The sequence below is a fragment of the Theropithecus gelada genome, chromosome 16, assembly GCF_003255815.1.
Source record: "Theropithecus gelada isolate Dixy chromosome 16, Tgel_1.0, whole genome shotgun sequence".
NCBI lineage: Eukaryota > Metazoa > Chordata > Mammalia > Primates > Cercopithecidae > Theropithecus > Theropithecus gelada.
Window position 1 is genome coordinate 32,245,376 of NC_037684.1, and position 9,943 is coordinate 32,255,318.

The window sequence follows — 9,943 nt, forward strand, 5'->3', positions numbered from 1 at the left end:
TGTGGCCTCTTCAGCTACAGTTGACATCCAGTTCTGCTCTGGACCTGCGAAGGCTCTGAGGGCTTCCTGCCAGGCTGCAGGGAGGGGTTTGGGTGTAGAGCTGGTGGACTGGAAAATTACCCATTTGCCCCCAGATTAATGATTAACGGGTCCCTGCCCTCACCCTGTCTGGGAGAGGAGCCCAGGGCCAGGCTGGCCAGGGGGAGCCCGATAGCATCTGTCTCTGCTCGGAGGTTTCGGAGATATGCTCCATGGTGGGCTGACTGCACCTGATGGGTGTGGAATCTACGGGTGATTTCTGAGGGCACCTGGGGCCTGGCCAGGCCACATACCCTCCAGTGAGGCTTCCGACTCCTGGGGCACACAGAGAGGGCGTGGCATCCAGTCAGACGTCCTGATTAAGGCAGGTGGCTCCAAACAGGAGAGCTGTGCCCTTGGCTCAGAGGAACGTGGGCTTCTCTGACCCCTCCTGGCTTGACCACAGGACTTACCTTGACCAGTGGCACATCAGCAACAAAAGTGCCACATCTAAGCAGGATGTGGCACCTTAAGAGCTACTGCAGCCAGGCGCGGTGGCTCACACCTGTAAGCCCAGCAATTTGGGAGGCCAAGGCAGGTGGATGACAAGGTCAGATTGAGACCATCCTGGCCAACATGGTGAAATCCCATCTCTACTAAAAATACAAAAATTAACCGGGCATGGTGGCACGCACCTGTAGTCCCAGCTACTCGGGAGACTGAGGGAGGAGAATCATTTGAACCTAAGGTTCAAGTGGAGGCAGAGGTTGCAGTTAGTGGAGATCGAGCCACTGAACTCCAGCCTGGCAACAGAGCAAGAGTCCGTCTCAAATGAACAAACAAACAAACAAAAGGAGCCGTTGCCTGGTTCTACCTTTGCTTTTCTTTTCTTTTTTTTTTTTTTTTTTTTTTTGAGACAGGGTTTCACTCGGTTGCTTAGGCTGGAGTTCAGCCACATAATCTCTGCTCACTGCAGCCTCCACCTCCTGGGCTCAAACTATCCTCCTGCCTCAGCCTCCCAAGTAGCTGGGACTACAGGTTTGTGCCACCATGCCTGGCTAATTTTCGTATTTTTAGTAGATATGGGGTTTCGCTATGTTGTCTAGGCTGGTCTCAAACTCCTGGACTCAAGCAATCATCCTGCCTTGGCCTCCCAAAGTGCTGGGATTACAGGCGTGAGCCACCACACCCAGCCTACCTTAGCTCTTTTACCCTGGCTATGAGGCCAGGATGTCCCAGAACAAGGTTACTTCTTTTGGGGTGGGCCCTGGAATGACGTATATTCCACCCACACTGGGGGCACCCAAGGAGGCCCCATTCCCTTCACCTGCCCCTCACCACCATCCCCAAGGCTCACCCGTCTCCCTCCTCTCGCCCTCTCCTGCCTGACCAGGCAGGAGGTCCTGATGCCCTTCCCAGGACTGGGCACTGCGGCGGCCCCGGCACAGGGCAGGGCCCACCTGAAGCAGTGTGACCTGCTGAAGTTGTCCTGGCAGCAGAAGTAACTCTGTGGGAGGAAGCCTAGCCTGGCTGAGACCCTGTGGGACACCGTGCGCCTCAGCCTGGAGTGCCAGTTCCAGTTCCGGCAGGAGCGCTGGAACTACAGCTTGGAGGGCAGGACGGGCCTGCTCAAGTAAGGCGGGGAGGTGGGCTATGGGAGGAGGAGGGCTGGTGGGGGCGGGGGAAGAAGGCTTCTGGGAGAAGGAGGCTGGGAGAGGCCGCCTTTTCCTCTCCCCTGGCACCTGTGCCCAGACCACACTGCCCTTGCTACCCTAGCACAGTTCCAAATGAGAAGAGTCCTGGGAGTTAATGAGAGACAGTTGAAGACCAGGTGTGGCCCAGCCTCAGGTTTGGGGGAGGAGAGGAGCAAGAAAGATCCAAGAGAGGAGGAGACAGCCCATTCCTGGAGGAGCCCACAGGTGAGATGGGGGTCCCCCAGTTACCTGCCTCTGCTTCTTCACACACACACGCAAAACAAGGCACATGAAGACATGACGACAGGCGGCAGCTGGTTCCAGGCCCGACGACATGAGCCAGGCCATGCATTTGTTCGCTCCTTTATCTGTCCCTTTGTTCATCACATCCATTGATCCATCAGTCCCTCCCTCCCTTCCACTCTCGTTTTACCTCTCTCCCTTCTTCCTGCCTCCCTCCCACTTCCACCCACCCACTAAGCATCCATGGAGGCCCACAGTGAGCCAGGCACTGTGCTAGATGCTGGAGGTTCAGAGCTGAACAAGACCTCAGCTGCCCTCAGGAAGCATGCAGTCTAGAAGGGAGAACACAGGTCACCAAGGAGAAAGGGCTTTGATGGGACATTAAAAAAAAAAAATGCAGTGATGCTGTACAGGGCAGCCATGCCCCTCCTAGGCCAGCTGCTCTCCACGGTCAGCATCTGAGCTAATGGCCTCTCTCTGTGTCTCTTATGGGACGTCACCAGCACCCAGATGCACTGGAGGGCAGGTAGGAAGTAGTGAGCCGGTGGGAGGCCAGCTTTGGGCCACACCCAGCAGAGAGGAGAGCAGTGGTCCTGGAGTGGGTGGGATGGTCAGTCTGGGGCAAGTCAGCCAGGAGACTCAAGGTCACTCTGTCATTGGGTCTATTCCACAGTGGGTAGCAGAGAATGATATTTGAGAACCATCATGCCTCACAGGAAGCCCACGGGGCTTATCTCAGGGGCCTCAGAAATAGGCTGGTCCAAATGGTCACACACTGACTTGGAGTCAAAATGGCGAGTTTAGCCCCAGCTGTGCCGGCACCAGGTGTCTGAGTAGCTTCTCTTTGCATCAGTGTTCTTCTCTGAAAAGTGGAGGCCATAGCCCCTGGCCTGCTGCACTCTGGGAATTTGGGCACATACTCCACAGTGAATTTGGAAGTTCCATTTAAGTGGGAACTTGCAGTCAGAGTTTAAGAGGCAGTTGACAGGGAGACCCACTCGGAGCTGTGTCCTCAAGCCACATTCACTCATCCTGCCCATTGCAGGGCTGCCACCTCCTGCCCTCAGAGAGCAGCAGGCAGCCTCTGAGCTACTTCCTTTCCTCTCTTCCCCCTTTCCTCCCTCCCCGTATCCCTCTACAGTTCTTGGAATGAGTAAGGGAGTCTGGAAGAGCTAGGGCCTGAGAGCCTCCAGTGCCTGCAGAAGAGTCTGGGTTTGTATGGGCAGCCAAGGCTGCAAGGGACACATGGTTTGAGCTCTTGGGGGAGGGGAGCTCTTGAGCTCCTCAGCACTGGGCTGTGACTAATGGGGATAAGGAATAGCCTGTGTGCTGGTATTTAGGGTACACTGATCCCCAGATATCTCCTCCCACCTGTACTATGGAAATTTATCACGGGACTCTCATTTCTTTTTCTAGAGATTCTTGCCTCCATAGAAATGCGGTCCTGGTCTCACTTGGCTACTGAGTCATCCCATAAACTTCAGTGACATTGACATTGAATTTCTCACCCCCACTCAGAGCAGGGTTGGTTTGTATATTTGTTTGCTGTTGTTTTCAGACAGAGTCTTGCTCTGTCACCCAGGCTGGAGTGCAGTGGCACGATCCTGTCTCACTGCAGCCTAAATTTCCCAGGATCAAGCAATCCTCCCACCTCAGCCTCCCCAATACCTGGGACCACAGGCATACTCAAACTTTTGGGTTCAAGTGATCCTCCCACCTCAGCCTCCCAAAGTGCTGGAATTACAGGCATGAGCCACCATGCCTGGCCAAGGGCAAGTTTTAATAAGAAGAGGCCAGAAGATGAGACACTTTTGGGACAAGTAGAGATGGGAGGAAGGGGTTCTTTTAGGGCCAGGTATGGTGGCTCACACCTATAATCCCAGCACTTTGGGAGGCCGAGGTGGGTGGATCACGACGTCAGGAGTTCAAGACCAGCCTGGCCAAGATGGTGAAATGCCATCTCTACTAAAAATACAAAAATTAGTAGGGCATGGTGGCAGGCACCTGTAATCCCAGCTACTCAGGAGGCTGAGGCAGGAGAATCGCTTGAACCTGCGTGGCAGGGGCTGCAGTGAGCCGAGATCGCACTATTGCACTCCAGTCTGGGCGATAGGGTGAGACTCCATCTCCAAAAAAAAAAGGTTGGAGGGGGTTCTTCTATGAGTGGAGGGGCTCACGCCTGTTAATCACCTAGCATGTGCCGGGAGCTGCCCAGAGGCTAAGCTATATCACCCAACTCCATCTTCACAACAGTCCTATGCCAGGATGCAACCAGCTCCATTTCACAGATGAGGATGTGGAGGCTCAGAGGAGATAATGTCCCCTAATCAAGGTCACACAGTCAGGAGGGAGTGAAGTCAGGATTCTCATCCAGAAGTCCCTGCTCTTCCTACTGTGCCCCTTCTGGGGTTGAGGTAGGCACGAAGAATTGGCACACATTTTACAACTTGCCCCAGAAAAGCAGCAATATTGAGGAGGTAGAGGGTTCCTGACAGGCCACACAGCTGAGGCTCTGTGGCCTGAGGCAGCCAAGGCCTAAGCCCATTATCCAAGCAGCCAAGACCCACCGCCCTCCAGAAGGTTCAGCAGGTCATGCCTCAGGGGCTCCAAAATGGTCAGGCAGGCTGAGAAAATCTCCAGGCTGTGCAGCGGGGCCTGCAATCCTGAAACCAGAAACTGCAACTCCACCCCCTCCCCATGGCAGCAGGCCTAGGGGCAGGGAATAGGGATGCTGGGACCCCAAAGCAGCCCTGCAGGGGAAGGAGGCAAAGGTACCTTGGATCTAGCCAGATGGGGAGGGGTATCTAGTCTCAGCATAACCCCCTTCCAAACTCTGACAGTAACCCCTGGGAAAAGCACAGTCCCCTCTCAACCCCAGAGCAAAAAGTTACCTGACACCCCAGGCCTCCCTGCCTCTGCCACCCACACTTCTGGGCCCCCGGCAGGGACTGTGACCTGGTCAGAACAGCTGGTAGCCCATGTGCTTCCACCCCCACCTTCTCTCTGTTCTGGACTTTCAGGTCATGACACAGGGAGGAAAAGAAGACTATGCTGGGAGTGGAGCCTCAGAGGAAAAGGGGGCATGGATGCTTAGGAATATAAAGGGCCTCAGGTCCGGGCCAGTGACGCTCTGCTGAGCTCCTCTGCACCTGCCCAGCACCATGGTAATGTCTGGTGGCCAAGTCTGGGCCCGCATCAGCTGTATTCTCTAGGAGCTTGGGGATGGGGCCTGGCACCAAGGGCCCCTCCTCAGGCCCACTAAGGGCATGAAGGAGATAGGCCAAGGCAGCCTCGTCTGCCATTCTGAGGGCCAGGATAGCTACTACGGCTTCTTATTCCTGCTTGGGGTGATGGTGATGAGGGGAGTTCCTGGTTAAAAGAGGGCTGAGGGGCTTAGGAGCTCTGGGGGTGTGCATCATGTTTATGGGCACCATAGTCTGTGAATCATTGTGTGTTGCAGGCACAAAATTCTCTGTGCATTGGGTGTGTGAATCCTCAGACTGGCTTTCCTCTGTGTAACTGTTAGTCATTCATTTAATATGTACTATTGAGTATCTACTAAGTGCCAGGCACTGTTCTAGGTGCTTGTAATCCATCAATAGACAAAATAGGCGAAGAGCCCAACTGTAATTAATGATGCTTACATTGAGGGAGGATATGCTGCTGGGAAGGGACTCAGACAACAAATATAGTAAGTACAGAATATAGTAAGTTAGAATGCAGGCCGGCTGTGGCAGCTCATACCTGTAATCCCAGAACTCTGGGAGGTGAGGCGGGAGGATCTCATGAGGCCAGGAGTTTGCGATCAGCCTGAGCTACATAGCAAGACTCCATCTCTACAAAAAATTAAAATTTAGCTGGGCATGGTTGTATGCACCTGTAGACCCAGCTACTTGGGAGGCCAAAGCAAAAGGATGGCCTGAGCCCAGGAGTTTGATGCTGTAGTGAGCTATGATCCCGACACTATATTCCAGCCTGGAAAGCAAAAGGAGGCCTTGTCTTAAAAAAAAAAAAAGAAAAGAAAAGAAAAGAAAAAGAAAATAAAAAACAGTGCAAAAATAAAGCAAGAAAAAGATACAGAAAGATGAGGGGTTGGGTTGCAATATTATGTTATTTATTTACTTTTTAAATTGTAGAGACGGGCTGTCTGTCTTTTGCCCAAGCTAGTCTCGAACTCATGGGCTCAAGCAGTCCTCCCACCTTGGCCTCCCAAAGTGCTGGGATTACAGGCATGTAATCCCACTGCGCCCGACTGGGTTGCAATTTTAAATAGGGGTGCAGGGTAGGACCCATTTAAAAGGTGGATTTTGAGCTAATGCTTACAAGGGGAGACAGAGCTGGCCCATGAGGATGTTTGGAGGAAGAGTCTTCCAGGCAGAGAACAGAGTGACTGTCATTTTGCAGGAACAGCAGGGAGAAAAGAGGGGAACAAGCAAGGAGTTTGTGGGAGAGAGGTCGGTGAGGTTAGGGAGCTGACCAATGGCTTTATGCCATCCTCATGCGTCCACCTTAGGGTGTGTCTCCCCGTTCACTTTTTTTTTTTTTTCTTTTTCTTTTCTGGTTTTTTTTTTTTTGAGACGGAGTCTCGCGCTGTGTCACCCAGGCTGGAGTGCAGTGGCGCGATCTCGGCTCACTGCAAGCTCCGCCTCCCAGGTTCAGGCCATTCTCCTGCCTCAGCCTCCGAGTAGCTGGGACTACAGGCGCCCGCCACCACGCCCGGCTAGTTTTTTGTATTTTTAGTAGAGACGGGGTTTCACCATGTTAGCCAGGATGGTCTCGATCTCCTGACCTCGTGATCCGCCCGCCTCGGCCTCCCAAAGTGCTGGGATTACAGGCTTGAGCCACCGCGCCCGGCCTTTTTTTTTTTTTTTAGAGGAAGTCTGGCTCTGTTGGGCAGACTGGAGTACAGTGGCCTAATCTCAGCTCACTAAAACCTCCACTTCCCGGGTTTCAGCAATTCTCCTGCCTCAGCCCCCCGAGTAGCTGGGATTACAGGCGCCCACCACCACGCCTGGCTAATTTTTGCATTTTTAGTAAAGACAGGATTTCGCCATGTTGGCCAGGCTGGTCTTGAACTCCTGACCTCAGGTGATCCGCCCGCCTCGGCTCCCCAAAGTGCTGGGATTCCAGGCGTGAGCCACAGCACCTCGATGCTCTGCCTGCATCACAGGGCGTGTCCAGGTGTGCATCATTGCTCCGGGCACCAGGATGTTCCTTATGGCGTCTGTGCACTGGTGTGTGTCCCAGAAATAGACACGTCCTTCGGTCTGAGCACCCCTGCACCCCAGGCTTCCCACCGCAGGGCACACCTGCAAGCTCCGGTCCGGGCGCCGCGCTGACCCCAGTCCCCGCATCACCTGACCGCCCGCGACTCTGTCTGCCCCGCCCCTTCCGGACGCCGGCTCTGCGTTGCGTATTCACTCTGGCCATAGTGGGCCTTGCGTCGCTGCTGCTGCAGCCCGAGGGTGCCCTGGGCGAGGAGCTGCAAGTGCCGCAGCCCAGGGCCGCCAGTTGGCTGAACTTAGGCTCCTTCAAGAAGTACATGGGGAAGCTCTTCAACAGCAGGTGGGCCGGCGGAGGGTGTGAGGTAGGGAGGAAAGCGGGAGGCCGAGGGGTGGGGGGGGGGCGCGGGGCGGGGACACGGACCCCACCAGGCACCCCCACGCACATCGCAGCCCGAGCTGGGCTCGGGGAGCAGCCTCATGACTGCAAAGACTTGTTCCCAGCCCGAAGAAATCTAAAAACCACAAGAAAACTGCGAACGCCACGAACGCCTCCCCATCGAAAGGCACGAAATACCCTCCATGGACCACCACGAACCCCCAGTGGCTGAATATCTCGGAACCCCGACCACCGACCTCCTCCCGGGGCCCCAGGTAGGACAGCCTGGACGCTTGGCACCGAGCCAGGGGCCTCGGGACTGGGGGAAGCTTGGGTGATAGCGAGAGGAAGCTCCTGGGGGCGGGCATTCGGGGGGAGACAGCGCCCCGGCGGGGGAGCTTCGTTCTCCAGGCTGGGCCTTGGCCTCCAGACGCCTCTCTCCCACCAACCCCTTTATATTGAGAGGGGCCTCAACCCCTCCTCATCCCCTCAGTGGAAACAATAAAGACAAATTTCTGTTGCTTCAGTGACTTCTGTGGGCCTGGGTCAGTCCATTGGAGGGGAAGGGGGACTCTGGAGTTTCTGCTGTGGGAGAAAAAGACCTCAGCTGTTGGGGGTCCTCCTCTGGTAACCCATCCACCTTCCTCCACGTCACCCATACATGGCCTTGTGGGTCTGGCCCTCCACCCCGTGGTAGAGACACAGATACAGGTCCTGGAGAACACACTTACTGCCCCGGTAGTCCTGCACAGATGGCACCAGTGTGGGGGCTCTAACCCGGAGGGAGAGCAGAGGTGAGAGAAGAAACCTCAAAGGAGGGGCTTCAGCTAGACACACCCCAACTCCCACCTGGCTCAAGTTTCTACCAAACAGCCCAGCTTGGGCTGTCAGAGTTGGCACAGGAACAAGAAGAGGTGCCTTTGCCCCTCAGCATGCAGAGTATAGGGGGCCGCCTTTGCCTCCTGGACTTCTAAGTCCTTTTGGGGTGAGCAGAGCAGGAGAAAGGGTGGAGCCTGGCCAGGGCCTGTCCCTGAGAAGCTGGGTGTGAGGGTAGCTCTCTCTTCTGGGGGCTCCCATGGCCATCAGAGAGACCTGGTGGGGGAAGAGCCCCCTGCCCTGATCCTACCCTCACATCCAGGTATGTCTCCAGGGTGTGAACCCCTGGCCCTAAGAAGTATCCACTCCCCTCCCCATTCACCACCCATCCCCTTAAGCTGCCAGAGAAAATGCTGGGACTTCAGACTCCCTCTCCCAGACCCAAACCGTTCTCTTGCAAAACCCTCTCTCTATCCAGACATCCCTTAGATTTAAGAATCAACCAGAGGCCGGGCACAGTGGCTCACACCTGCAATCCCAGCATTTTGGGAGGCCAAGGTGAGCAGATCGCTTGAACCCAGGAGTTTGAGACCACACTGGGCAACATAGCAAGACCCTGTCTCTACAAAAATAAAATTAGCTAGGTGTGGTGGCATGTGCCTATAGTTCCAGCTACTTGGGAGGCTGAGACAGAAGGATCGCTTGAGGCCAGGAGGTCAGGGCTATGGTGAGCTGTGATCATGCCACTATACTCCAGCCTGGGTGACAGAGCAAGACCCTGTCTCCAAAAACAAAAAATTAATCTGAGCCAAGCAGCTGCATCCTCTAGAAGTTGTCTTTTAGGATCTGGTTCTACTTCCAGGTCATTTGCACACATCAGATGGAGTAGGACTTGAGGAGAAACACAATTGTGGTGCTATTTCCATTTCTGTGCAAGGTGCTAAGCCCAGAAAAGCGGACCCCTCATCCTCCAAACCCATAACCCCATCCCTTCAGGCCAAGCGTGTGGGGGAGGCAGGAGAAGCCATTCTAGGAACCGGACACATCTAGTTCCCTCACTTCTCCCCTTTACACACACACATGTACACACGCATGCATGCGCGCACTGTCCCCACCTATTCAGGGTGGCTGAGAAGGGCCAGGAAGAGATGGGTGCTCTGGGACTCTGGGCAGTCCTCCCTGGGGCAGGATCCAGGTCCTCGCCCTCACAGGGCTGGAGTGTGCAATCTACAGATTCGATTCGATTGGCTGGAACTCTCAGTTAATCTAGCCTCCTCCCCTTCCACAGCAGCTTGAATACCTCCTGTGCCCAGGACTTCACTACCTCGCGGGGCAGCCCATTCTCTCCAAACTTCTGGATGGCAGCTCAGGGCCCTGGATGCAGCCATGACTGCTGTAGCACCAGAATCGTTCTTCCAGGCTGGGCTGTGCGCCTGCCCCCATGCCAAGGATGCTTTAGTATAATTTTTGGTGCTTCTGCTGCCTAGGCTGTAGTAAGGCACTGGTGAGGGGCGCACTTGGGGAAGGGCTGTCATCGGGCCATGTCGGGAAGGTCTATGGGTGCTAAACTG

At 55.0% G+C, this 9,943-nt stretch overlaps 1 long non-coding RNA gene and 1 pseudogene across 2 annotated transcripts in view; one reads left to right on the plus strand and one right to left on the minus strand.

The window, feature by feature from the left end:
• LOC112610125 overlaps positions 1-2,105 on the minus strand; it is a 9,024-nt pseudogene extending 6,919 nt beyond the window's left edge. Inside the window, exon 1 of the transcript XR_003116280.1 lies at positions 1,962-2,105. The product of XR_003116280.1 is annotated as a leucine-rich repeat-containing protein 37A3-like (transcript). The remainder of the gene's footprint in view (positions 1-1,961) is intronic.
• A 5,278-nt stretch (positions 2,106-7,383) lies between these two features.
• Positions 7,384-8,078, plus strand: LOC112610275. Its single transcript, XR_003116302.1, has 2 exons — positions 7,384-7,520; positions 7,682-8,078. It is a non-coding gene; the product is annotated as an uncharacterized LOC112610275 (long non-coding RNA).
• Positions 8,079-9,943: the final 1,865 nt, after the last annotated feature.